We start from the raw sequence: 6,877 nt of genomic DNA on the forward strand, positions 1-6,877 counted from the left end.
ACAGAGGTTGCAGGTACGAGTCCACCTGGACGTCTTTAATGTCGGTCACCTGTCAATCAAAGCGACGTCACGTTCCACTTAAGGCCTTCGCTGTCTGCCAGAACGACGCCTTTTGTTGCCAAGTGACGGCTGGAAACCCTTTCCAAGAGCAACGGTGTTCTCTTAAAAACCAAGTTTAAATATATTTAACCTCTGCTGCTTTGCGCCCTCAGCGCTCCAAATATGCGAAGCCGCCGGGAGCTGCGAGTGATTTCTTTAGAAATGATATTAAAGGGAAGTCAGAGCTTGTCCCGGTAGGCCCCCCCGGCCCAAAGCAGCGCTGCAGCCACAGAGTCACGACTGTCATCCCATCAAAGGAAACCTTTATCTCACCCTGCTCCTGAACGCTCCGTCACAGCCGCTCTTATTCTCCCACTACAAGAAATGTTCAAGAGTCACACTCACGGAGACGCTGCAACTTCCAGCACAACACACGACAAACACGCAGCGATTCATGTCTGTTCAGTTGCAGCCACGCAAATGTCAAGGCAAATGTACGGTGGCCAACAGGGGCCAAAAGCCCTGCAACTGCAAGATACACTCGCAAATGCACAAAACACAAGCACAATCAGGAAACATCTTCATTAAACTGACAACACATGCACAGATTTTAGCAAACACTCTGCAGATACACACAACACAACCAGATAACACAAAACACTCTGCAGATACACACAACACAACCAGATACACAAAACACTCTGCAGATACACACAACACAACCAGATACACAAAACACAACCAGATACACAAAACACTCTGCAGATACACACAACACAACCAGATACACAAAACACTCTGCAGATACACACAACACAACCAGATAACACAACACAACCAGATACACAAACGCTCTGCAGATACACACAACACAACCAGATGCACAAATGCTCTGCAGGTACACAAATGCTCTGCAGATACACACAACACAACTGAATACACACACACTCTGCAGATGAAAACAACACAACCAGATACACAAACGCTCTGCAGATGCACACAACCTAACTGAACATGGTCCCTCTCTAATTGTGATCACATTTTAAAGATTTTTTTTCCAAAATTAGGTCCTCTGTTCCCAGACATCCTTTTTCACCAATTTGGGGTTAGGTTAACTTGTTAAGAGTCTTGGAAATGGGAACATAGGGTTGTAGTCTTTGTGTTAGTATTTTGGCTTTTCTCTCTACTCAGCTCTCTACTGCAGCTGAAATCAAATCCCACCCACTTCCGCATGCTGTTGGTTTACAAAATAAAAGTTCAAGGAATGGAAATTCAATGATCATTGTTGAACAAAAGGGCGCCATCTAGTGAGCAGTCTTCTTAGATCGACATCTAACGGCTGTTAGAGAAACATCAGCTCTGCTCGGGTCGTTGGTTGTAAAAGATAAACGTCTCTCTAAGGGCACGATGTCTGCTTGAGACAACGTCCTCTTATTCTGGAGGACTGCTCCTTTAGTTAGCCGTGGATGGGACCTTAGTCGGTGGACATGTTCCTGTGTGTGGGTAACTGGACGTGTAAACACACAACATGAATCAGTTCTCTACGGGGACCTCTGTGCGACCTCGGCTGCTGTTCTGAGCTGATACCCAGCTGCTCTACATCATCCTGCAGTGGTTGTTTTATGTCACCAACACACACACTTGAGAGCAATAGCTTTGTTGTTCAGGCTCTCTAGTAATTCCCCCGTAATCCTCTCTGTTTGCGTCCTTTAGGGTCGAGACAATTAGTGACGGCGTCATATATGATTGCATCTTCACCAAGGTCCCCTTGCAAGGAAAGAAAGAACAGGCTCTAGTGTTCGTTTTCCTCAGTCTCCTGCTATCATTCCCTTTTTCTCTCAAAGGATGTTGAGAGGAAGCTGTTGAGAATAATCTGCATGGCAGAGAGAGAAAGAGAGAGAGAGAGAGAGAAAGAGAGAGAGAGAGAGAAAGGGAGACGAGGGGAAAGACGACGCATCAAAAACTTTGAGACGAGAGGTGATGATGCAAGTCCGAGGCAAGACGCCTAATACCCCGGGCTAACGATCCGGCAACTGGAATGCAAACCCTCGGTGAGTTCAGGTGCAGAGGTCTGGTTGGGGGGGGGGGGGGGGGGGGGGGGGGGGGGGGGGGGGGGGGGGGGGGGGGGGGGGGGGGGGGTGTCACTCTGCTTCAGGTCCTTTGACGTCGTTGTCAGTTCCTCTTCCTGCAGGAATATCCCCGAGGCGGTATGCGATGATCAGGGAGGCGGACTCAAGGTGCCGACACGTCTCCACGCGGTCTTTTACTCTTAAATTTAGACTTTACTGCAAGATTATGTACATCTTCCATCTAACCAAGTCTTCTAGTCCCATGTGTTTACGTCTGATATTCTGATTTTGTTACAGTTTGCTAAAGAAATGTGGTCCAATCACGCTTCAGTCCTTAAATACTAATTTGCCTCTTTTTTATCATTTCGAGGAGATCTGGGAAAGTTATAGGAAACCTGTAACATGCACAAAAAGTTATATTTTTTGTATGTTATGTATAGATGTAAAACAATAAAGGAAACGGAAAAAGCCAAAAAGCATAGTAAGAGCACTTCAACCCTCATTAAACATAATTAACAGGGAGAGGTCCTCAAATTAAAGTTAGCTCTCACATTCAAGTTTGTGTTCTGATGTTCAACGGTTGTTTGGTAAATTGCTCTTTAACACATTTAGAAAGGACTTTAATTACTATTTTTTTATTCTCAATTGTTATCATCATGGTGCTGGTTAATTTCCTTTGAGGATGGCAGAAAATGTTTTTGGGGGGGTGCTAAAAATTCCTCTTTGCAGCCAAAAACCCTACTTTTATTACGTATAGTGTATGAATGTGTATTGCATCCTAGAATTTCATCGATATTTATATTCTGTGCTGCGTGACTGATTTTGCTGCTGAAACCCTCTAATTTCCCATTTTATTGGGATCAATATCTCTATCTATCTATCTATCTATCTATCTACCTCTCTCTATCTCTCTCTCTATCTATCTATCCATCTCTCTATCTCTATCTATCATTGTTTTCAACCTGGACCCTGCTGTCCTGTGTTTTTGTGACTGATGGGGACAACAATCTTTAACATTGGTCCAGTATGGAGGGAGATCGCGAAACAAGCTACGAACAAGCATTGTTGCTTAATATCGGAACAAGTTTTGCCAAGAAGTTGCGTGACTTCCATAACAACTCGGATGCCACCCGTCCCTTAAATATTCAATGGTCCCGTATTTCAAAATGCGTTCATTTCTCTTCCTGTAGAAGCCACAAGTCTGCACGAAATCAACGTTGTTTTCAGAAATATATCTCTGGTGTCCATTATTGCCACCTTTCATTCTCTGCATGAAAGGTGGCAAGCCTAGTGAGCTTCCCTTTTTTATCTCCTGACACTTCAAAGGGAATCCATGCAAAATTTAACACTACGTTACCACCAGCGCAGCTCATAGATCCGTCTACGCCGCATCAGAGCCGAAGTCTCACCTGGGAGATGTGGGTGGCGGGTGGAGGCAAGACGGGGGTGACAGGTGGCGCCCCTGTACGCTCCAAACCAATGACAGAAATGTCTTTCTCTGTGATTCCCGCAGCCACGGGAGGCTGAGGGGGAGCCGGGGCACTCACACACCACGTCTATCGTCTTTATTCGGAGTAAAATACCACATTTTCACATGAACTGCTAAATTCTCAAGGTGCATATATTGTCCTCGTGAAGCTGTGGCTGTGGAGGTCTGCTTGTTTTGGTTTACCGACACTAGACGAGTATCACCGTAACAGTTCAGACCCGTACTGTCCCATGATGCTGTTCATACCTCCAGCCGCAGGAGGGGAGGTCGGGGCACTTATCCACCAGGTTCATCATCTTTATTCAGAGTAAAATCACACTTTCACATGTCAAATTCCCCAGTTACACCAGGAAATGACCTTTTTATGATTATTTTTGGGTTTTTTTCCCCTTATTATGGTGGGTAGACACGAAAATGGGTAGAGAGATGGGGGATGACCCGCAGCAAAGGGCCGCAGGTGGGATTGGAACCCGGGCCGCTGCAGGACTCCTACTGGGTGAGCTAGTCCTCATGTTGTCCTCATGTTGCCTTCATGTTGTCCTCATGTTGTCTTCATGTTGCCTTCATAATGTCCCCATGTTGTCCTCATGTTGTCCTCATGTTGTCTTCATGTTGTCCTCATGTTGTCCTATATCAATGTTCTTTTTAATTCCCCAAAATAACATGATTGATTCCACCCAACGCTCTTTGCCAAGCACACATCTTTACTTTCATTAATTTGAAGCAGTCGATGCGGTGCATACAGCAAAAAGTACGAGGAATGCAGTGTAAAAATTCCAGTGTTTTTACCTTTTGTATCTGTATGTAGACCGGTTCAGTCAAACAGCCTGAATTATGACAGTCTCCCTAAAGTTTCTTTAAAACTCCCGTTTTCTTGCTGGAGATAAGAGAGCTGCAGCACAGTTGGTCTTAATTGACTCTGAATACAGAGTGAAAGAGTCCTACTGAAGATAGAGGCGATGAAGACAGTTCAGGACTCAGACGATGGTATCTGGAGTCTCTTGGTTGGACTGTTTCAGTCCTTGTCTGTCTGTGTGAAGCAGTGGCAGGTCAGGAGACAGTGTTCAGAGAGCTTCAGAGAGGAAACAGCTCACCTCTTCTCACAGCCTGCTGAAGGACAGCAGAAAAAACACCCTACAATGTCACAAAAAGAGGTACAATACAGGTCCATTTAAGGTACAATTTGACAATTAATTGTCAAATGTGAATACAAAATCAGTCTGTTTTAAGAAACATTTATAGTCTCTACCCATTTTGGCTGGACAGCACGCACTATAATGTGACTGGAGGAATATTCAAACATTAACAGAAATCTGGAAATTAAATCCACCCGTGTGACTGAACCAGGGACCAAGTCCCCATCGTGTTCAACCAGGACCCAGTGTCCAACCTCCATGGTGGCCTCGACCCTGCCAGGGTCCTCATCTCTTCCTTCAGAGAACACATGGCAATTTGTAGGAAAGCAGAGACCTCCCATGTGTTTATGACTCCTGGTTTTGTGGATGTCAGCTGTTATATGAGGGTAGAATTCAAAAAGACAAAGATGAATGGGAATATCACACAGACTGTCTTTTGTGAGATTATTTTCAACACTGGTGTGGTCTGGTTTCCATGTTAATCACACGGGGAACATAATTCATTCAGCTTATGTTGACTACATTTAACTTATTCACCTACATGTCTTCATATTTACTCATGTAGTTAACATAAATGTTGACTAACTTGGTGCATTTTCAGTGTCCCAGGAACTGTTTCCAGGTTGGCTTTTATTTGCTCCTCTGATTCTTTGTACACCGATGAATTGTTCAACTGCTCACACAGAGACTCTGCATCAGGAATACTGGTCCCATAAGAAACCACTCTGTCTGCAAGATTCTGCAAGACCCCACCTACTCCATCTGGTGCAGCTTTGCCATGTGATGCCTCGGTATAGTTCCAGGTCACCCACTGGAATCCAACCATAAAGGACATCGTGGAGGCCAGATAGAAACATGTTTTGTTTCTATACTGGGAAGTGGGCCATCTGAAATGAAAGGATACTGGCCTTGTATGTATCTCAGCACTGGGTCCAGATGAGCCAGGGTTGCCACTGCATCGTGCTGTTGGCAGACTGACAGATATGCAACGGCCCCTCTAGAGAGAGAGTACCCCAGTGAGGAGGGTTACCTGATCATTCCCACGTCGAAAATGGGTGTTCTGGATCTTGTGGCGTATTTGCAGCTGTATTTCTGGCTGTAATCCACATGCACAGAAACAGCATCATCTCCCAGGGTATCTTTCATTGCGTCAAGTATTAGTGCTTGACATTAACCATTCAAATTGTGAATGGCAAAACCTGAAAGGTGATCTGTTGTTAGGGCCAGCAACTGCTTATTGGATGAGGTACGCTCATCGAGGACGGTTTTCTTTGTCTGCCTTTCCTCTCCTCTGTAGATCCATCCTTGATGGTCTTTGTTACAGAGACAGACCTTGTGATCCAGTCTTGCCGGACGACAGTGTTCCCCTAAGTAAAGGGATCTAAAGATGCGGGAAAGGTCTTTTTAATGCATTATTGACAGCTGCCATACATGCAGGACATGTGGCCAGTGTCACACACACTGGACGGCACAAGATCCTCCGGGCTTGATCTTTCAATGATTCCCAGATGTTGCATTCTTTTTATTTTCAAGACAACGTTCTTGTGCATTGCACGTGCACACGTCTGTCTTTAACGTTAGGCCTAATGATCCAAAATGGCCTCAATCTGAAGAACTGAGCTTTGGAAACGGTGTGAGTGCACAGTCCTGAGTCCGGAGAGCAACTGTGTGCATTCATAAAGTAGCTTTGAATACGCATTGTGTGAAAGTGGATAACAAATGAATAAATGTTGCACTGTATAAAATTGCACAGATAGGAGAAGAACGGGACGTTGGGTTTAGGAGAGGAAGAACGGGATGTTGAGTTTAGGAGAAGAACGGGACAGTTGGGCTTAGGAGAAGAAGAACGGGACAGTTGGGTTCAGGAGAAGAAGAACGGGACGTTTGGTTCAGGAGAAGAAGAACGGGACAGTTGGGCTTAGGAGAAGAAGAACGGGACAGTTGGGTTTAGGAGAAGAAGAACGGGACGTTTGGTTCAGGAGAAGAAGAACGGGACAGTTGGGTTTAGGAGAAGAAGAACGGGACGTTTGGTTCAGGAGAAGAAGAACGGGACGTTTGGTTCAGGAGAAGAAGAACAGGACAGTTGGGTTTAGGAGAAGAAGAACAGGACAGTTGGGTTTAGGAGAAGAAGAACGGGACAGTTG

General features: G+C 45.2%; 1 long non-coding RNA gene across 1 annotated transcript in view; it reads right to left on the minus strand.

Moving 5' to 3' along the window:
- Nucleotides 1–3,172, minus strand: part of LOC117952022 — a 14,001-nt gene extending 10,829 nt beyond the window's left edge. The window contains exon 1 of the long non-coding RNA XR_004658300.1: nucleotides 3,162–3,172. This is a non-coding gene — a long non-coding RNA (uncharacterized LOC117952022). The remainder of the gene's footprint in view (nucleotides 1–3,161) is intronic.
- Nucleotides 3,173–6,877: the final 3,705 nt, after the last annotated feature.

Source organism: Etheostoma cragini, chromosome 10, assembly GCF_013103735.1.
Source record: "Etheostoma cragini isolate CJK2018 chromosome 10, CSU_Ecrag_1.0, whole genome shotgun sequence".
Lineage (NCBI taxonomy): Eukaryota > Metazoa > Chordata > Actinopteri > Perciformes > Percidae > Etheostoma > Etheostoma cragini.